The sequence below is a fragment of the Oncorhynchus clarkii genome, chromosome 19 (assembly GCF_045791955.1).
Source record: "Oncorhynchus clarkii lewisi isolate Uvic-CL-2024 chromosome 19, UVic_Ocla_1.0, whole genome shotgun sequence".
NCBI classification, from domain to species: domain Eukaryota; kingdom Metazoa; phylum Chordata; class Actinopteri; order Salmoniformes; family Salmonidae; genus Oncorhynchus; species Oncorhynchus clarkii.
Window position 1 is genome coordinate 53,363,796 of NC_092165.1, and position 22,736 is coordinate 53,386,531.

The following is a 22,736-nucleotide window of genomic DNA, read 5'->3' on the forward strand; positions in this document are numbered from 1 at the left end:
CTGTAACTCAGTAAAATCATTGCATTGTAAATATAGTTTGATTTAGCCACATCAGTGTCTGGTGAAGTTGGGAAGGATGGTAAGCATTTTGTCCTACAGTTGACTTATGTTTTAGATGATTGCAATGAATCTGAAAGGGAAAATTATATAGTTCCAGTTCCATTTCCAGCATAATTATATATATATATTGTTTGTTTGTTTAATATCTAAATAAATCAAGTAGTTCACTTGGCCTTTACTAGTCCTGTATAAACAGACCAATATAGCCTTCTGTAGCGCATCCCCCAAAAAACTATAGCGGCGCAATACATCTGTTTATTGCAGAAATTGTGCATAGTATACGTTGTATTGTAATGCTGGTGCAGTAAAATAATCTAGTCAAGTTTAATGAATTACAGTGTCAACTAATCCAAGTGTAAGCTGTGAAACAATGTAAATAGAGAAGACTACAATGTGGTCAGCGGCAGATCAAAATAGCAGCACAAAGTCTCTGGGTGTAAAGAGGAGTTGGCCATGGTGTTGTCATTCAAGGTCCTTTATTTACCCTGTTCATAATGAGCACAGGAAGGTTGCATTTTGGCTTCTGCTCAGATGGATGAAGCCAAGGGGGAACACATGCAGCACACAGACTCCACGGCTACAGACCTACCACAGATCTGATTTGCAGTGGTGTAGTGCTATTTTTATTTCTTTTTTAGATGAGGGGGTGCAAACTGTATGTAAATTATATCATAATTTCCTCAAAGTTTGTGCCGACAGATGTAGCCTGTCATTGCAGGGCTCTCCAAACCTGTTCCTGTAGGGTGTAACTCCAACCCCAGTTGTAACTAACCCCATTAATTTTATCAACAAGCTAATTATTAGAATCATGTGTGCTAGATTAGGGTTGCAATGATGGTAGCAGGATTGTAGATCTCCTGGAGCAGGTTTCCAGATCCCTGTAATATAAAATGAATCTTCCAATTGCAACGCCTGCCTATGCCCACACATATTTTTTTTAATATACTCAAACACCAAGTTAGGCATACAGTGGGGCAAAAAAGTATTTAGTCAGCCACCAATTGTGCAAGTTCTCCCACTTAAAAATATGAGAGGCCTGTAATTTTCATCATAGGTACACTTCAACTATGACAGACAAAATGAGAAAAAAAAATCCAGAAAATCACATTGTAGGATTTTTTATGAATTTATTTGGAAATTATGGTGGAAAATAAGTATTTGGTCACCTACAAACAAGCAAGATTTCTGGCTCTCACAGACCTGTAACTTCTTCTTTAAGAGGCTCCTCTGTCCTCCACTCGTTTCCTGTATTAATGGCACCTGTTTGAACTTGTTATCAGTATAAAAGACACCTGTCCACAACCTCAAACAGTCACACTCCAAACTCCACTATGGCCAAGACCAAAGAGCTGTCAAAGGACACCAGAAAAAAAATTGTAGACCTGCACCAGGCTAGGAAGCCTGAATCTGCAATAGTTAAGCAGCTTGGTTTGAAGAAATCAACTGTGGGAGCAATTATTAGGAAATGGAAGACATACAAGACCACTGATAATCTCCCTCGATCTGGGGCCTCACGCAAGATCTCACCCCGTGGGGTCAAAATGATCCCAGAACAACACGGGGGACCTAGTGAATGACCTGCAGAGAGCTGGGACCAAAGTAAGAAAGCCTACCATCAGTAACACACTACGCCGCCAGGGACAGAAATCCTGCAGTGCCAGACGTGTCCCCCTGCTTAAGCCAGTACATGTCCAGGGCTGTCTGAAGTTTGCTAGAGAGCATTTGGATGATCCAGAAGAAGATTGGGAGAATGTCATATGGTCAGATGAAACCAAAATATAACTTTTTGGTAAAAACTCAACTCGTCGTGTTTGGAGGACAAAGAACGCTGAGTTGCATCCAAAGAACACCATACCTACTGTGAAGCATGGCGGTGGAAACATCATGCTTTGGGGCTGTTTTTCTGCAAAGGGACCAGGACGACTGATAAAGGTAAATAACTGGTAAAGGAAATAATGAATGGGGCCATGTATCGTGAGATTTTGAGTGAAAACCTCTTTCCATCAGCAAGGGCATTGAAGATGAAACGTGGCTGGGTCTTTCAGCATGACAATGATCCCAAACACACCACCCGGGCAACGGAGTGGCTTCGTAAGAAGCATTTCAAGGTCCTGGAGTGGCCTAGCCAGTCTCCAGATCTCAACCCCATAGAAAATCTTTGGAGGGAGTTGAAAGTCCGTGTTGCCCAGCAACAACCCCATAACATCACTGTTCTAGAGGAGATCTGCATGGAGGAATGGGCCAAAATACCAGCAACAGTGTGTGAAAACCTTGTGAAGACTTACAGAAAACATTTGACCTCTGTCATTGCCAACAAAGGGTATATAACAAAGTATTGAGATAGACTTTTGTTATTGACCAAATACTTATTTTCCACCATAATTTGCAAATAAATTCATAAAAAATCCTACAATGTGATTTTCTGGTTTTCTCTTCTCATTTTGTCTGTCATAGTTGAAGTGTACCTATGATGAAAATTACAGGCCTCTCTCATCTTTTTAAGTGGGAGAACTTGCACAATTGGTGACTGACTAAATACTTGTTTGCCCCACGGTACCTATAGGCCATCATCAAAGTCAATCATGAAGTATAATTATTAACATTTTACCTGTGAAACTGCATCAGTATGCCAATCATTTGATTGGGAATATCCTATGCATTTTATTGGGAATAGCCTATGCATTTGATTGGGAATAGCCTATGCATTTCAGTGGGAATAGCCTATGCATTGCGATCATCTTGAATTACTGTTTAGTGAGCGAAGTAGAGCAGATGGTGTTAACAAACTATTAGCCTTTTTTGTATTTTGTTTAAATCAAAGCATATATCCTGCCTAGTGTGTGTGTGTGTGATCTGTTCACACGTCTTTGTGCTTGTCTCCCATCTCCCCTCATTTATCCCCTGTGTATTTACACCTTTGTTCTCTGTCTGTTGTCAGTTCGTTTTGATCGTCAAGCATACCAACGGTTTTCCCTTTGCGCTTGTCTGTTTTCTAGTTCCTGTTTTGACCTCTGCCTGCCCTCAGACTGCCTGCCGTTCTGTACCTTTTGGACTCTGATCTGGATTACTGACCTCTGCCTGCCCTTGACCTGTTGTTTTGCCGGCCCCTGTTCTAGTAATACACGTTTGTTACTTCGACACTGTCTGCATCTGGGTCTTACAACAGGCCTACATGCCCTCTGTCCAGCCTCTCTAAAATCCCTGAGTGGTTGCCTTCCTCTCCATCAACTGAGTTAGGAAGGACACTTGTATCTTTGTAGTGACTGGGTGTATTGATACACCATGCTCAAAGGGATATTCAATATCTACTTTTTTATTTAAAAAAAATATATATATATTAAACCCATCTGCCAATATGTGCCCTTTTTTGCAAGTCATTGGAAAACCTCCCTGGTCTTCATTGTTGAGTCTGTGCTTGAAATTCACTGCTTGACTGGGGGATCTTACAGCTAATTTTATATGTGGGGTACAGAGCTGAGGTAGTAATTTAAAAAAATCATGTTAAACACTATTATTGCACACAGAGTGAGTCCATGCAACTTATCTGACTTGTTAAGCACATTTTTACTACTGAACCTTTTTATGCTTGCCATAACAAAGGGGTTGAATACTTACTGACTCAAGACATTTCAGATTTTCATTTTTTATTAATTTGTGAACATTCCACTTTGACATTATAGGGTATTGAGTGTAAATCAGTGATACAAAATCAACATGTTATCAATTTTTTATTCTGGCTGTAACACAACAAAATGTGGAAAATGTCAAGGGGTGTGAATACTTACTGAAGGCACTGTAGCACCTTTAGTTCCTGTGTCTCACTGGATTTCAGTTTATTTTTTTATTTCACCTTTTATTTAACCAGGTAGGCCAGTTGAGAACAAGTTCTCATTTACAACTGTGACCTGGCCAAGATAAAGCAAAGCAGTGCGACAAAAACTACAGAGTTACACATAAACAATCGTACAGTCAATAACACAAAAGAAAAGAAAAATGGAAAAATCTATGTCCAATGTGTGCAAATGTAGGGAGGTAGGCAATACATAGGCCATAGAGGCTTAAGTAATTATTACAATTCAGCATTAATACTGGAGTGATAGATGTGCAGATGATGAATGTGCAAGTAGAGATACTGGGGTGCAAGAGGGTAAGTAATAATATGGGGATGAGGTAGTCGGGTGTGCTATTTACAGATGGCTGTACCTGTACACAGCCAAATCTGTTCTTGTATATATGCCAACCTTTTAAAATGTATTTTAAAAGATTTTTATTGATTTTTTGGGGGGCTGCACTTGTGACTGTTTATTGGTTGATAGGATGGTGATATGATTCTTCCATTATTGTCGCATCACAGTAAAATCACTTAAAAGAAGAATTTCAGTGCAGATGGAGCTTGTTCTAGAAATGGCTCCGGTTGATTCTTACTGTCCTGTTCAAAAATATGTCGTTGACATATGAGTCTGAATTATAACATGTTTTGTACCTTTTTCGAACGTCTCTTCAGAGGGAACCTTTTTAGCTTTAATTCTTCTAGCACTTGAATTATTTGTGAGGGACACTTTGTTGGATTGCCAATCTGTTGAGCAAGAAGCCTAGCATCTGGAGTGAATTAATAATGAATGTTAACTTCAGATGAAATGTCCTAAAAACACTTAAAGATCAGTGAGCATTATTAAAGTGAAAAATAAAGTGAATGTTTAAGGACCAAGTTTTGTTTAGTGGTCCTTTTATGAAGCAGATGGGCAACAACCCGTTTCCTATGCAAAAAAACGACTTTTGGTACGTTGAGTTCAAACCACTTTAGGAGGGATATTAATTTAACTGCAGTTTCATCATGTGCTCTGTCTAGTCCCTTGGTCACGCCCATCTCTGGCTGGGGGATTCCCCAGTCTAGCCTGGCTTGCATGACAGTCTGTGGGCTCAACCGAGCCAATGGGAGCTCAGCCTCAGATGTACTGCTCTATTAATCTGATTAAATTGTTCCTCTGGCACAGCCTCCATGTAACAGCTCAGCTCTCCAGTTATGTCACAGTCCCTCCCTGAAAGACGATGCTTCCTTTTCCTTCTATTCTCAGCCTCATTTTGACCTTTTATTTCACCTTTATTTAACCAGGTAGGCCAGTTGAGAACAGGTTCTCATTTACAACTGCGACCTGGCCAAGATAAAGCAAAGCAGCGCGACAACAACACAGAATTATACATGGGATAAACAAACGTACAGTCAATAATACAACAGAAGATTTGTGTGCAAATGAAGTAAGGAGTTAAGGCCACTCTTCCTTGGGTCGTTGTCAATAAGATGTTCTCACTGACCTCAATCAATTGGACAGAGGTTCATTCCTCCAATGGTTTACCCTTGTGGTCAATTACCCAGAAAATGTGACTTGCAGAAAATATAGGCCTAAACAACTGTTTGGCCAGCATTGTGCTGTATTAGGTGTGCAGTTGTCTTTTATGTGTGAACTGGACACTGAGGACAGGACTATAGCATGAGCAAAGAAAGTAAACATGTAAATGTTGCATGTCATGTTTACACGCGTTCTACCTATGGGAAATGTGATACAATGGGTATCAGATGTCCAAATTAGATTTACAAACCCAGTGTTGACTTTCAATGGGGGATAGGATGTCTTCATAAAGTTTTAAATGACTAGCCTCAAATATTTATGGGTCTGAAGTTCGCATGTTTCAATAAAGGTGTGTAACCATTGATGTTGTATGCCAATTTGCTGCAGTCTCATCTGCCCTCAGTGCTTTAGTTCCATCCTCATCTGGTGAAAAGGGGAAGCATAAAATCATTTAAAAGCAATCCTATATAAACATTAAACAATGATATGCATTACTTTTATTGTTATCAAGTGTAAATAAATATTCAATATAGATAATCATAAATCTGCATTCGTATTCAAATACTATCAAGTCATGTTACAACTAATATAACTTACCTTTTTAATGCTACAGGTATGATGAGCAGAATGACGATGGTTGTTACTGTACATGGCTGCACCTGCACTTGGAAAGTTCGTTCCCAGTGACGTCATCTCTGCCTCCCAGCTGGTCTGAAGTCTGCTCCGCTCTGGGGAGGCTGCCTGCTGCTGTGCTTAAGTGCTGGACGGAGTACCAAGAGAAAAAGCTCGGATATTGTCTCAAGGATATTCTGTATGCGGGAAATTGAACCCGTTTTCGTTGAGCCACATCAAGAACACAGACGTAACATTTGAGAGATACATTGTTGTAAGTCCCTCACTTTTTAGATATCTTGCAAACCATTTAGCTAACTAGTATGCTGCACTTGTTAGCTCGTGGCTAGCTGGGAGGAGGGCTAGCTATATGTTATGATGGAGCGAACACAGTTAGCTAACAGTGAGAGATCGCTAGCTACAGCAACTATTAGTCGAACTAGTGATACAATATGCATTCATTTGTATTTTGCTTTGCATAGGCTAAAACAAATTACAGTTGGTCTAGTGACATGTCGGTAACGTTTGTTCATGATGTCACCGCGACAACTTTCATTCTATTGTCGGCCGAGATCACACTTTGTCGGTGCTCCAAATTCCATACAGTAGGATAATTTATGGAAAATGTCTTTCAGCGCTCTCCAATCCTGTTCCTGGAGACGTAGGTTTTCGCTCCAACCTTAATCTAGCGCACCCGATTATAATAATTAGCTGGATGATAAATTGAAACAGGTTAGTTACGACTGGGGTTGGAGCGAAAACATCCAGGAGGGTTGCTCTCCAGGAACAGGGATGGAGATCCCTGGTCTATTTACTGACAGAAATAAGCAACGTTTGGTATGGTGTGTGTACTGGCTATCCCTAGGCAAACAGATTTTTAAGAGAAATAGGTGGGCAGAATTAATTAATGAATTAGAAAGGGTGTGTTTTGCCCTACTGTCGGGGCAAAACTCCCCCTTCTATGGGGCAAAGTGCATTTTATTTAGAAATGTGAGTAATTGACTCCTAAAAGCTAAAGTGTAGGTATCTTATTTTAAATAAATTAAATATCGGAACCAAATGACACTGCACATCTCACTGAATATTCTCGCTATGATGAGGTTTTGATGTATGACCCTTTTTTGCCCCACTGGAGGGGGGATGTTTTCCCCAAACATACTCACATGAAATTGTACTACTTTATTAAAAGCAGATTACAATTTTTTTCCTCTAAGTGGATATTTTTATTTTATTTTAACACAAATAAACCCATTTAAAAGTGGATTTAGTAAATGTTAACCCTGCAAGCCAGGCAACTAAAAGTAACTTTCTAAGCAATGTTTTGGGTCGATGCCAGCTAACTGGCTAGCCAGTTCAAATAATGGCGAGTATAGCTGACAATGTCATAATTTTAGATACTTTTTATTCATTATTACAGGAAAATAAACCCACAACTAATCAAATGTTATTGGTCACATACACATTTAGCAGATGTTATTGTGGGTGTAGCAAAATGGTTATGCTCCTAGCTCCAGCAGTGCAGTAGTATTTAACAATTCACAACAATACACATATCTAAAAGTAAAGGAATGTAATTAAGAAATATAAATATTAAGACAAGCAATGTACAATATAATACTGCTTTACTCATCTCATATGTATAAACTATGTAAACATTATTAAAGTGGCCAGTGATTCCATGTCTATACAGTGCCTTTGGAAAGTATTCAGACCCCTTGACTTTTTCCACATTTTGTTACTTTACAACCTTACTTTAAAATTGATTAAATAGTTCCCCCCCTCTTCAATCTTCTCACACTACCCCATAATGACAAAGCGAAACAGGTTTTTAGATTTTTTTTTGCAAATGGATTAAAAATAAAGAACATAACTTATTTACATAAGTATTCAGACCCTTTGCTATGAGACTCGAAATTGAGCTCAGGTGCATCTCGTTTCCATTGATCATCCTTTAGATGTTTCTACAACTTGATTGGAGTCCACCTGTGGTAAATTCAATTGATTGGACATCATTTGGAAAGGCACACAGCCATCTATATAAGATCCCACAGTTGACAGTGCATGTCAGAGCATAAACATTCAAAAAAGGCCATCATCTCTGCGCACTCCACCAATCAGGCCTTTATGATAGTGGCTAGACGGAAGCCTCTCCTCACTGAAAGGCAAAGGACAGCCTGCTTGGAGTTTGCCAAAAGGCATCTAAAGACTCTCAGACCATGAGAAACAAGATTCTCTGTTCTGGTGAAACCAAGATTGAATTATTTGGCCTGAATGCCAAGCATCACGTCTGGAGGAAACCTGGTACCATCCCTATGTTGAAGCAAGTCTCAATGTCCTTGAGTGGCCCAGCCAGTGCCCGGACTTGAACCCGATCGAACATCTCTGGAGAGACCTGAAAATGGCTGTGTAGCAACTCTTCCCATTCAACCTGAAAGAGCTTGAGAGGAGAATGGGAGAAACTTCCCAAATACACGTGTGCCAATCTTGTAATGTCATACCCAAGAAGACTCTGGACTGTAACCGCTGCCAAAGGTGTTTCAACAAAGTACTGAATAAAGGGTCTGAATACTTATTTAAATGTCATTTTTCAGTTGTATTTTTTGTATTGATAAGGAAAGAAAACAGTTTAATACATTTTATATTAAAGCTGTAACAAAATGTGGAAAAAGTCAAGGGGTCAGAATACTTTCCGAAGGCACTGTATATAGGGCAGCAGCCTCTAAGTTGCAGGGATGAGTAACCAGGTGGGAGCCGGCTAGTGATGGCCATTTAACAGTCTGATGGCCTTGAGATAGAAGATGATTTTCAGTCTCTCTGTCCCAGCTTTGATGCACCTGTACTGACCTCGCCTTCTGGATGATAGTGGGGTGGTTGATGTCCTTGATCTATTTTGCCTTCCTGGGACATTGGGTGCCGTAGGTGTCCTGTAGGGCAGGCATTGTGCCCCTGGTGATGCGTTTGGCAGACCGCACCACCCTCTGGAGAGTCCTGCGGTTGTGGGAGGTGCAGTTGCCGTACCAGGCGGTGATACTTCCCGACAGGATGCTCTCAATTATGCATCTGTAAAAGTTTGAGGGTCTTTAGGGGCCAAGCCACATTTCTTCAGCCTCCTGAGGTTGAAGAGGCGCTGTTGTGCCGCCTTCACCACACTTTCTGTGTGGGTGGACCATTTCGTATGGTCAGTGATGTGTACGCCAAGGAACTTGAAGGTTTCCACCTTCTCCACTGCGCTCACGTTGATGTGGACAAGGGTGTGCTCCCTCTGCTGTTTCCTGAAGTCTACGATCAGATCTTTCATTTTGTTGACGTTAAGGGAGATGTTATTTTCCTGGCACCATTCACCACCTTCCTGTAGGCTGTCTCGTCATTTTTGGTAATCAGGCCTACTACTGTTGTGTCATCTGCAAACTTGATGATTGATTTGGAGGTGTACGTGGCCACACAATCATGGTGAAAAGGGAGTACATGAGGGGTCTGAGGATCAAAGGAGAGGTGATGTTTCCTACCTTCACCACCTGGGGGTGGCCCATCAGGAAGTCCAAGACCCAGTTGCATAGGTCAGGGTTCAGACCCAGGGTCCCGTGCTTAATGTTGAGCGTGGAGGGTACTATGGTGTTGAAGGTTGAGCTGTAGTCAATGAATGCAGTGAGCTGGCATCATTTGTTGGGGCGGTGAGAAAATTTGTGGGTCTAGGGTGTCCGGTAAGGTTCAGGTAATTTGATCCTTAACTAGCCTCTCAAGGCACTTCATGATCCCATAAGTGAGTGCTACGGGGTGAAAGTCATTTAGTTCCGTTACCTTTGCTTTCTTGGGTACAGGAACAATGGTGGACATATTGAAGCATGTGGGGACCGCAGACTGGGATAGGGAGAGATTGAATATGTCCATAAACACTCCAGCCAGCTGGTCTGCACATGCGCTGAGCCGGCAGCCTTGCCAGGGTTAATACGTTGAAATGTCTTACGTTGGCCACGGAGAACAAGAGCCCACAGTCCTTGGGATTGGGCTGCGTCGGGGGCACTGTTTTTCTCAAAGTGGGCAAAGGAGGTGTTTAACTTGTCTGGGAGCAAGAAGTCGTTGTTTGCGACATGTCTGGTTTTTCCTTTGTAGTCCGTGATTGTCTGTAGACCCTGCCACATACGTCTTGTCTGAGCCGATGAATTGCGACTCCACTTTGTCTCTGTACAGACGTTTTTGCCATTTTTGATTGCCTTACGGAGGGAATAACTACACTGTTTGTATTCAACCATATCCCCAGTCACTTTGTCATTGTTAAATGTGGTGTGCGCCACAGTTTTCTGTGAATGCTGCAATCTATCCATGGTTTCTGGTTTGGGTAGGTTTTAATTAGAGGTCGACCGATTATGATTTTTCCACACCGATACCGATTATTGGAGGACCAAATAAAGCCGATACCGATTAATCCGCCGTTTAAAAAAAAATATATATATATTTTTTTAATGTATTTGTAATAATGACAATTACAACAATACTGAATAAACACTTATTTTAACTTTTTAACATCAATTAAATCAATTTAGCCTCAAGTAAATATACATGTTACATTTGGTTTAAATAATGCAAAAACAAAGTGTTGGAGAAGAAAGTAAAAGTGCAATATGTGTTATGTAAGAAAGCTAACGTTTCAGTTCCTTGCTCAGAACATGAGAACATATGAAAGCTGGTGGTTCCTTTTAACATGAGTCTTCAATATTCCCAGGTAAGAAGTTTTAGGTTGTAGTTATTATAGGAATTATAGGACTATTTCCCTCTACACCATTTGTATTTAATTAACCGTTGACTATTGGATGTTCTTATAGTCACTTTAGTATTGCCAGTGTAACAGTATAGCTTCCGTCCCTCTCCTCACTCCTCCCTGGGCTCGAACCAGCAACACAATGACAGCCACCACATCGAAGCAGTGTTACCCAAGCAAAGCAAGGGAAACAACCACGCCAAGGCTCAGATCGAGTAGCGCGCGCTAACTAGCCAGCCATTTCACTTCGGTTACACCAGCCTCATCTCGGGAGTTGATAGGCTTGAAGTCATAAACAGCGCAATGCTTGACGCACAATGAAGAGCTGCTGGCAAAACGCACGAGAGTGCTGTTTGAATGAATGTTTACAAGCCTGCTTCTGCCTACCACCGCTCAGTCAGATACTTCGATACTTGTATGCTCAGTCAGATTATATGCAACGCAGGACACACTAGATAATGTCTAGTAATATCATTAACCATGTGTAGTTAACTAGTGATTATGATTGATTGTTTTTTTATAAGATCCGTTTAATGCTAGCTAGCAACTTACGCAAATGCAGTAAGCCAAGGTAACAGGCAGTCTCCTTGTGGAGTGCAACGAGAGAGAGGCAGGTCGTTATTGTGTTGGACTAGTTAACTGTAAGGTTGCAAGATTGGATCTCCCGAGCTGACAAGGTGAAAATCTGTCGTTCTGCCCCTGAACGAGGCAGTTAACCCACCGTTTCTAGGCCGTCATTGAAAATAAGAATGTGTTCTTAACTGACCAGTTCGACAATAAACTGATTTGTTCCATAAAGTCCATCATTTATCATATAGCCACTTGTTGTTAGCGTGTTCAGCCCAGTAATCCATCTTCATGAGGCGCGAGCACTACGTCCAGACAAAAACTCAAAGTTCCATTACAGGTCATGGAAACAAGTCAAACGATATATGGAATCAATCTTTAGGATGTTTTTAACATAAATCATCAAGGTTCCAACCGGAGAATTCCATTGTCTGTAGAAAAGCACTGGAACGAGAGCTAACTCTGTCGGGACTGCGCGTCACGAGCCTGAGACACTATGCCAGACCCATGCCAGACCCATGACTCATTCAGCTCCCATTCCCCCCTCCTTTATAGCAGAAACCTGGAAGCCATAGGAAGTGCAACTTGACCCCATAGACACTGTGTATTCGGTAGGCCAAGCTTTGAAAAACTACAAACCTCAGATTTCCCACTTCCTGGTTGGATTTTTCTCAGGTTTTCACCTGCCACATACATGAGTTATGTTATACTCACAGACCTCATTCAAACAGTTTTATAAACTTCAGTGTTTTCTATCCAATACTAATAATAATATGCATATATTAGCATCTGGGACTGAGTAAGAGGCATTTCACTCTGGGCACGCTATTCATCCAAAAGTGAAAATGCTGACCCCTATCCCAAACAGGATATCCCAGGTCGCGTGATCAAAACAATCTTGAAGCATGGATTCCAATTGGTCAAACCAGCGTTGAATAGACCTTAGCACGGGTACTTCCTGTTTGAGTTTAGGAAGGGAGGAGCAAAATGGGGTCGTGGTCTGATTTGCCAAAGGCGGGGCGTGGGAGGGCTTTGTTGGCGTCTCGAAAGGGGACGTAGCAGTGATCCAGTGTTTTTTCAGAGCGATTACTACAGTCAATGTGTTGATAGAACTTCAATAGCGTTTTCCTCAAATTTGCTCTGTTAAAATCCTCAGCTGCAATAAATGTGGCCTCATGATATGTGGTTTCCAGTTTGCATCATTATTTACAAGGTAATGATGGTGAGTTTACAGAAAATAACTAATGTTATGAGTGTGTCGGAATAAAAGTAGGTAATTCTATCTGAACATTTTTGAACTCCTGCACCGTCTCATCACAGATGGATTTGGTCTTGTTGCTGTAGCAGCCCAGTAACCACGGCAGATATGGATTTTTTGGGGGGCCTCTAACAATTTATTTGGGTGGGGGGGGGGGGGGGGTCAAGGAGGCTGATGGACGATATTCAATATCATTGAATTAGAACATTTTGACATTTCCCCAGAAACCCATGAATGCATTAATGCACACATTTTAAAATCAAACAATAAATTTGGGTAAAAACTAAGTAATCTAACTACATAACATAATGGTAATACTTTTATTTGAGTGGTAAATCTCTTGAGAAACTGGGTACATTTTAAGATGGCATAGTCGTCTGTGGTGCTACAGATTTGGGACCTATTTTAAAAATCCAATACAATTTTATTGGTCACATACACATGGTTATTGCGAGTGTAGGGCAATGCTTGTGCTTCTAGTTCCGACATTGCAGAAATACTTAACATTTAATCAAAAAATTCCACAAGAACTACCCAATACACACATCGAAGTAAAGTAATGGAATAAGAATATATACATATGAAAATACTATGTAAAATGTTTTTATCAATATTTGCATAGAAGCATCACTCCCAGCATGTCATGACTGTGTGGAAGGACATCAAATAGGCACTGCTGTTAGTTTGAGAATATAAAATTATCATCGTCATGATTTCTGATCACGGATGCTTCTGAAACTATATTTTTCGTCCTTTTCCGTGATCGAGTGTATATATACTGGACAAAAATATAAAATGCAATAATTTGTTAGATATTACTGTTTGAGTTCATATAAGGAAATCCGTCAACTTAATTGCATTAAGCCCTAATCTATGGATTTTACATTACTGGGCAGGGCTGCATCTACTGGGGAGCCAGGCCCAGCCAATCCAGAAATATTTTTTTCCCACTAAAGGGTTATATTGCAGACCGAAATACTCCTCAGCACCACCCACCTCAGACGATCCTGCAGGTGAAGAAGCCGGATGTGGAGGTCCTGGGCTGGCGTGGTTACACGTGGTCTGCAGTTGTGAGGCCGTTTGGACGTACTGCCAAATTCTCTTAAATGATATTTGAGGCAGCTTATGGTAGAGAAATAAACGTTACATTCTCTGGCGACAGCCCTGTAGTCAGTATGCCATTTGCATGCTCCCTCAACTTGAGACATCTGTGCCATTGTGTAGTGTGACCAAGCTGCACATTTTAAAGTGCCCTTTTATTGTCCCCAGCATAAGGTGCACCTTTGTAATGTTAATGATTTTTAACCGCTTCTTCATATGCCACACCCGAGGTGGATGGATTATCTTGTCAAAGGAGAAATGCTTACTAATAGGATGTGCACAAACTTTGAGAAAAATACGACTTTTGTGCTATAGAATATTTGTATTTATTTTTTGACCTCATGAAACATGGGACACTTCATGTTGCGTTTTTTTAATATTTTTGTCCAGTGTATATTTTTCAGCTGCCAGGACACATCTAAACAATTCAGCTGCCAGGAAGACTCGATTGGCTTATTCAACTATCTGTCAAGAACTGGGTGCTTTGTAACTCGCTGTAACTTGCTTACTGCTATGATTGGATAGAGTGAGGCCGTAACTCTGTTCCTTTTCAGTTCTCCTCACATCACTCATATCACTTTCTGAAGCTACTATGAGAACTAGCTCAAAGGCAATGCACATTTATAGCTTAGTAGAAAATGTCATATCTGACAAGGAGAGTAAGTGCAGAGCAATATTTGCCCGACTTTATAGCGGCTCGGGTTATTGGTCATTCTCTAGTTGCGACAGTCGCAGAGACGTTAAGTTATTTCATGTCTGTGCAACAAGGAAACTGACAGTTGCAGAGACTGTCTAAAGACATTTCAACGGAGTAAAAATGAAATGTTTTGACTAGCGATACTTGTCGTATTCTAATTGTCTACAGACATGTCGTTAGACCAAGTATAAAGCGACCTAACGTCTCTCACAATGCTATAGCTTGCTTTCTAACTACAGACGCTAGCTGTATAGCTAATGCCTGCCATTTGTATAGCTAGGTTATTATTGGGCTGTTTAGTGATAGTTCAGGGCTAAAGGTAACGTTATCTAGCTCGAGCCTGCCTGCTGTTATTTGGTAAATATAGCTAGTATTGGATTGATAAATGCTCAAAAATTTGACTAAATATCCATCTGTATAATGTCAACGTGATTAAAGCTGTCAGGCAAGAATTATGCATGTGTACACATTAAATGTATTAGACATAATAAAGTTAGCTAGTTTCAGCCAATAGCTGTTGAACAAAGCTAGGAAGTAGGTTGAACTAAATGTGCATGCCATGATGCTTCACTTACCATAAAATAAGCATCACAAAAAGATTGAAGTGGCATAATTCTGGCTTGTTATCAACAACAGTCTGTGTCTAGAACCATCAAAATATTTACACTTGGAGACCTATGTCCTCATGCACCAGGCCAGCATTTACCAAACTCGGTTCTGGGGACCGCAAGGGGGTGCAGGTTTTGGTTTTTGCCCTAGCACTACACCTCTGACTCAAATAATGACCTCATCAAGCTTTGTTGTGAATCAGCTGTGTAGTGCTAGGGCCAAAACCAAAACGTCCACCCCTTGTGGTCCCCAAGACCGAGTTTGGGAAACGCTGCGCTAGGCTAATTCATTATGTGCTTAATGAATGCTCTCTGTTCTGTACAATAACAGATTTTGCTAGTATGCCCCGCAAAGAAAAAAAACGAGTTCTCTGACGAGCCGTGTATGGGTTCCTTTAGGTTGTAATGCTTGCTTGGCCACTGACACACCCGGCACCACTGTACTCCTCCCTACATCCGGTCAGACTGCAGCAGAGCAGATATCCCAATGTATTTTCCATATCCTCTCTTCTATAGAGGGAACAGGAAGCTAGAAGCAGGCAGGAGGTATGTGTGTTCCAGGAAACACACCTTAACCTTTGAACCCTGGTCTCCTCCATGATCTCTCCTCAGACTGTTTTTTTTATTTTCAAGGGCTGACTGCTGACCACACGTTATTACACTTCAACAGTCTTCACAAATATCTCACTTCCGTTGGGGCTTAGGAGCCATAAGAGGATTACATGTTCGAGTCGAAGCTAACCACATGGGACCTGTATTAAGTGGCTGGTTTGTTGTGCTGATTAATTTGATAAGCAGTGTCTGTTACTTTGGTGTAACAGACACTATCAATATGGCATAAGCAAAGAACACAAAATTATGCACTGATTATATAGATGTTATAATGTTATAGCGTAGCATCTCTGAATTTAAACATTGTGCCCATTTTTTTAAGTAATAATAATTATGATTCATACAAAATGCTCCTCTACTGTACTGTTTGATGTTGAAGTCTGCTTGTGGCTAAAAAATGTGACCAATAACATTTGATTTCAGTTTTGTCAATCTTTAAAGAGCACAAAGTATGTAGCTTATTTCAGGTGTGGCATATCATACCTCACTAGGGAAGGGGGCACTATTTTCACTTCCGGACAAAAAGCGTTCCCAAAGTAAACTGCATGCTACTCAGGCCCAGAAGCTAGGATATGCATATAATTGGTTGATTTGGATAGAAAACACTCTAAAGTTTCCAAACTGTTAAAATAATGTCTGAGTATAACAAAACTGATTTGGCAGGTGAAAACCTGAGAGAAATCCATCCAGGAAGTGGGATTTTTTTATGTTTTTAGTTTTCTATTGAATGCCATTACAGTATCCTTTCACTTAGGACTCAAATTACACTTCCTATGGCTTCCATTAGATGTCAACAGTCTTTAGAAATTGTTTCAGGCATGTATTCTGAAAAATTAGGGAGTAAGACCACTCTGAATGAGTGGACCCTACAGTGTCCCAGAGCTTTTTCATGACTGAGAGCACACCTTTCTCGTTTACCTTTTATATTGACAACGTTATTGTCCGCTTGAAATATTATCGACTATTTAGGCTAAAAACAACCTGAGGATTGATTTATAAACATCTTTTGAAATGTTTCTATGAACTTTACGGATACTATTTGGATTTTTCGTCTGCCTGTTGTGACTGCGTTTGAGCCTGTGGATTACTGAACAAAACTGAGGTTTTTGGATATAAACAGGGACTTTATCGAACAAAACAAACATTTACTGGGTAAATGGGAGTCTTGTGAGTGCAACCATATGAAGATCATCAAAGGTAAGGGATCATCAAAGGTAAGTGATTCATTTTATCTCTATTTCTGACTTGTGTAACTCCTCTACTTGGCTGGTAATTGTTTGTTATGATTTGTCTACTGGGCGCTGTTCTCAGATAATCGCGTGGTATGCTTTCGCCGTAAAGCCTTTTTTAAATCTGACACCGTAGTTGGATTAACAAGAAGTTCGTCTTTGAACCGATGTATAACACTTGTATGTTTTTTATGAATTTTTATTATGAGTATTTCTGTTTTTGAATTTGGAGCTCTGCATTTTCACTGGATGTTGGCCAGGTGGATGCTAGCGTCATTTTGGGGAATATTCAGAGGTGGAAACTTTCTGTGGGAATTAACGGAAATATATGCAAATTAATATAATTTAAATGTAGATGTTTTTTTGCATTGGATATTTTACCATATCATATAGAGACAGAAACATAAAGCTTTTACATTATCATAAGTAGACATAATTGCAAATTATTAAATCCTTTCAATGGAAATAATTAAAGTTCAATTTGTAACTAAATAGTTTTTTGAAAATGAGTTGACTCTTCACTTGAAGAATGATTTCACTGAACAACAAAAGGGAATATTGAATGATCCCCAATGAGCCATCGCATCTTCCAAAAACGTTTTCAACATACATCTGTAAAATGATGGTCTAGAAAATAAAGCTTTGGTTGTCTTCCTCTCAGGCTTCCATGTCTTCTCCCTGGACCTCTTCAATGTCCACCTCTTGAACATCAGACTCTGAGGCCTCATCTTCACTGTCACTTCCCAACCCTGTTGAGGATGTCTCGTTGTTAAAAAAAACAAATACAATTCCATGTACAGGTAAATAGTTAAGCAGTTAAACAACTCATTTTGTAAAATACATGTTTTAAAATTAAACATGTATGGAAACAGGCGAATTAACACTCCTCAGTTAGGCTCAAGCAAGCTAAAACCCACATCGTAGCAAAAACTAACTAGCATAAATTGTTAGCAAGTTAGAAATGATTTAAACACACTTTGCTGTAGGCTACTATTTACTAGTTAACAAAAACTATGTATGTCATATAAAATATATTCACCCCACCCAGTATTGTAATCAAAACTTACCAGAAAGCATGTAGTCCTTGGCTCAGACTGTATAGTAGTGTGGGCTCAATAGCATCTCATTAGTGTGCAATATCTTGAGAATCAGCTGTAAATGTGATGGAAGAATGCACTGTGCATGCAGAGGGTTGCAATTCCATTGAATTGGGGATAGTTTAACCAAAATATGCCATAAGACCTAGAATTGCTTTATGTATCTCACAAAAAAGGTTAACTGCTATAAGCTAGCTTTTTTGACGAATTTTAAGCAAAATTCTCCAAATTCCAGTACTTAACTTCCCATGGAAAATGTACAGAACAATTCCGGAGTTTACTGGAAAGTTTCCAACCCGTTGCACAGGTGCACCTTGTGCTTGGGACAGTAAAAGGCCACTCTAAAATGTGCAGTTTTGTCACACAACACAATGCCACAGATGTCTCATGTTTTGACGGAGCGTGCAATTGGCATGCTGACTGCAGGTTTCCCCATTGTCGTGCCATTCATCTGCCGCCATCACCTCATGTTTCAGCATGATAACGCACGGCCCCATGTCGCAAGGATCTGTACACATATTGAAGAGCCATTGAGGTGGAGTGGGACAACATTCCACAGGCCACAATCAACAACCCGATGAGCTCTATGCGAAGGAGATGCGCTGCATGAGGCAAATGGTGGTCACACAGCATTATGACAATATCTTTAATTAAATCATTCAAAACCTTTTATTGATGCAATTGCAGACAGAAGTTGACAATCAGGAACATAGCACCCATGTTCTGCAAAATAGAAAAGGTCTCAAGTTGCTTTTATTAAACCTGAAATCCAACCTGTGACTGCCTACGTCATTACCTTTTACTCATGAGACCAACACCATGCCTACACATCTATATAAACCAGGCTTTTAGTGTTATCTAAAAGCTTAGCAGTAATTGTCCAAGTTGATTTATAGTGGAATGTCTGACTAGTCTTATCTCCTACACTCCCCTGCAGAGTTTTGTCTCAGTCACACTTTTCTCAGAGTGGTCTCTTTTTATAAGAGGCAGAGAGAGAGAACTAGAAAACAACTGTGTAACATTATTAAAACCTCATAATGTTGTTGTAACATTGTTAATCTATAGTCTAGGACCCTACAAATGTAAGGAGGAAGGGGTCTTATAACCCCTCCCCTTCTATTACTACAACATCAATTATTCTAATGCATCAATCATTTGGTACAGCCCCAATCATGACCCCTAGGGGAACTCCTGACATAAGTAATTGGTTTGAAATCCTCTTTGGCCGTTCGCTGACAGCAGCAACAGCAGCGAATGGCTTTTTCCTAACTTAAAATATCCATGTGAGAGAAGTTGATGAGTAAACGAGCCGGTTATCTCAGCACTTTGATTGCACCTCAATCCCACAAACTAATTGGATAGCAGAGCCATGGGTCAGTTCTGTATGTATACCCTATGCCATAGGATTAGGCCTACCACTTAAAGGCTTGCAAAGTGTACAGTAAAGCTATCAGCACTATCACATGTGTTGGTTGTGCTTGTTGATGTTTTGCATGGAGTATGAATGTGGAGGGCCTTAGCATGTTCATTTTTGCACAAACATTTTATTGGCCTATTTTTTTTACCTTGTCAGCTCGGGGATTTGATCTGGCAACCTTTCAGTTACTAGTCCAACGCTCTAATCTCTAGGCTACCTGCCGCCCCGGTATACAGTGCAGTCAGAAAGTGTTAATAACCCTTCCATTTTTCCACGTTTGTTATGTTACAGCCTTATTTGAAAACATTTATAAAATGTATTTTTTCCCCCTCATCAATGACAAAACAAAAACAGGTTTTTAGAAATACCTTATTTAGATAAGTATTCAGACCCTTAGCTATGAGACTGGAAATTGAGCTAATGAGCTAATGATCAATGTTTCCATTGATCATCCTTGATGTTTCTACAACTTGATTGAATATACCACAGGTGGACTCCAATCAATTGGACATGATTTGGAAAGGCACATTCTCATCATGTGAAATCCATAGAATAGGGCCTAATGAATTTATTACAATTTACTGATGTCCTTATATGAAGTGTAACTCAGTAAAATCTTAGAATTTCTTGCATGTTGCGTTTTTATATTTTTATTTGGCATATTACGCCACATCTGACAGCCCGCTTGGAGTTTGCCAAAAGGTACCTAAAGGACTGACCATGAGGAACAAGATTCTCTGGTCTGATCAATGCAAAATTGAACTCTTTCCCCTGACTGCCAAGCATCAAGCTTGTAGCGTCATACCCAAGAAGACTCGAGGTTATAATCGCTGCCAAAATGAGCTTCAGCAAAGTACTTAGTAAAGGGTCTGAATACTTACATAAATGTGACATTTCAGAAATTGCAAAAAAAAACTGAAACAGTTTTTGCTTTGTCATTATAGGGTATTGTGTGTAGATTGATGAGGAAAAATAATAATAATACATTTTAGAATAAGGCTGTAAAATAAAATGTGGAAAAAGTCAAAATGGTCTGAATACTTTCCGAATGCCCTTCATGGTTCTATTATGTAAGAACAATGGTGCAACTTTAATACAAATAGCGCATTTGTTATAAAATAACATTTTCTCCCGCTTTGGATAGCGGTCCCTGTCCACATCAGTGCACTGTTGAATTTTGTCGCCTTTTTCTTGTTGCTATGTGCGTAATGGCAAAGTTAACCAGCATTTTGGTGTTGATAACAATGCGGTGGAGCCGAGGAGCCGAAAACACAGCCCTTGCCTAAGAAAAGTGAGGAGCGAGGAAACCCCAACTTAAATAGGTCTGTAATCAACAGCCTAACTTAAATGTGCCTCACTTTATAAATCATCCATGTATATCTACAGAAATAAGACCTGCTTCGGTTGCATGTTTGCGTGTTTGTTTAAAAGCCTACTGATAGCATGTGCTCCAAAGCCTCATGTTGGATAAAGCATTTTCACAAATGCGTCTATTTTTAATCTTTGCTATGCTGTAATAAAGGCTTTACACACACTATTACTTATAATTTATTTAGTGTTTACATTATTACAAATGGTCAGAAAAATATTGTAATCTAACAGTACCTGCATCACACAATACGTACTCACAATATGTACGCAGCAATTATCAATGGAAATCAAATTTATCAACCCATGGAGGTCTGGATTTGGAGTCACACTCAAAATTAAAGTGGAAAACCACACTACAGGCTGATCCAACTTTGATGTAATGTCCTTAAAACAAGTCAAAATGAGGCTCAGCAGTGTGTGTGGCCTCCACGTGCCTGTATGACCTCCCTACAACGCCTGGGCATGCTCCTGATGAGGTGGTGGATGGTCTCCTGAGGGATCTCCTCCCAGACCTGGACTAAAGCATCCACCAATTCCTGGACAGTCTGTGGTGCAACGTGGCATTGGTGGATGGAGCGAGACATGATGTCCCAGATGTGCTCAATTGGATTCAGGTCTGGGGAAGCACATGGAGGGCTGTGCGGCCCCCCAAAGAAATGCCACCCCACACCATGACTGACCCACCGCCAAACTGGTCATGCTGGAGGATGTTGCAGGCAACAGAACGTTCTCCACGGCGTCTCCAGACTCTGTCACGTCTGTCACAATGTGCTCAGTGTGAACCTGCTTTCATCTGTGAAGAGCACAAGGCGCCAGTGGCGAATATGCCAATCTTGGTATTCTCTGGTATTCTCTGGCAAATGCCAAACGTCCTGCACGGTGTTGGGCTGTAAGCACAACCCCCACCTGTGGACGTCGGGCCCTCATACCACCCTCATGGAGTCTGTTTCTGACCGTTTGAGCAGAAACATGCACATTTGTGGCCTGCTCGAGGTCATTTTGCAGGGCTCTGGCAGTGCTCCTCCTGCTCCTCCTTGCATAAAGGCGGAGGTAGCGGTCCTGCTGCTGGGTTGTTGCCCTCCTCCTCAACGTCTCCTGATGTACTGGCCTGTCTCCTGGTAGCGCCTCCATGCTCTGTACACTACGCTGACAGACACAGCAAACCTTCTTGCCACAGCTCGCATTGATGTGTCACCCTGGATGAGCTGCACTACCTGAGCCACTTGTGTGGGTTGTAGACTCCGTCTCATGCTACCACTAGAGTGAAAGCACCGCCAGCATTCAAAAGTGACCAAAACATCAGCCAGGAAGGAACTGAGAAGTGGTCTGTGGTCACCACCTGCAGAACCACTCCTTTATTGGGGGTGTCTTGCTAATTGCCTATAATTTCCACCTGTTGTCTATTCCATTTGCACAACAGCATGTGAAATGTATTGTCAATCAGTGTTGCTTCCTAAGTGGACAGTTTGATTTCAAGTGTGATTGACTTGGAGTTACATTGTGTTAAAAATAAAGTGTTCCCTTTATTTTTTTGAGCAGAAATCATCTGTGGGAGCAATCATTAGGAAATGGAAGACATACAAGACCACTGATAATCTCCCTCGATCTGGGTCTCCACGCAAGATCTCACCCCGTGGGGTCAAAATGATCACAAGAACGGTGAGCAAAAATCCCAGAACCACACGAGGGGACCTAGTGAATGACCTGCTGAGAGCTGGGACCAAAGTAACAAAGCCTACCATCAGTAACACACTACGCCGCCAGGGACTCAAATCCTGCAGTGCCAGACGTGTCCCCCTGTTTAAGCCAGTACATGTCCAGGCCCGTCTGAAGTTTGCTAGAGAGCATTTGGATGATCCAGAAGAAGATTGGGAGAATGTCATATGGTCAGATGAAACCAAAATATAACTTTTTGGTAAAAACTCAACTCGTCGTGTTTGGAGGACAAAGAATGCTGAGTTGCATCCAAAGAACACCATACCTACTGTGAAGCATGGGGGCGG

The 22,736-nt window shown here is 40.8% G+C and overlaps 1 protein-coding gene across 3 annotated transcripts in view; it reads left to right on the plus strand.

Moving 5' to 3' along the window:
* Positions 1-6,133: 6,133 nt before the first annotated feature.
* Positions 6,134-22,736, plus strand: part of LOC139375370 (unconventional myosin-VI-like) — a 106,538-nt gene continuing 89,935 nt past the window's right edge. The window contains exon 1 of one of the 3 annotated variants that reach the window (XM_071117092.1): positions 6,134-6,294. The gene's annotated coding sequence lies outside the window, so the exon portion shown is untranslated. The remainder of the gene's footprint in view (positions 6,295-22,736) is intronic. The other 2 variants (XM_071117093.1, XM_071117091.1) reach the window with 2 other exon arrangements.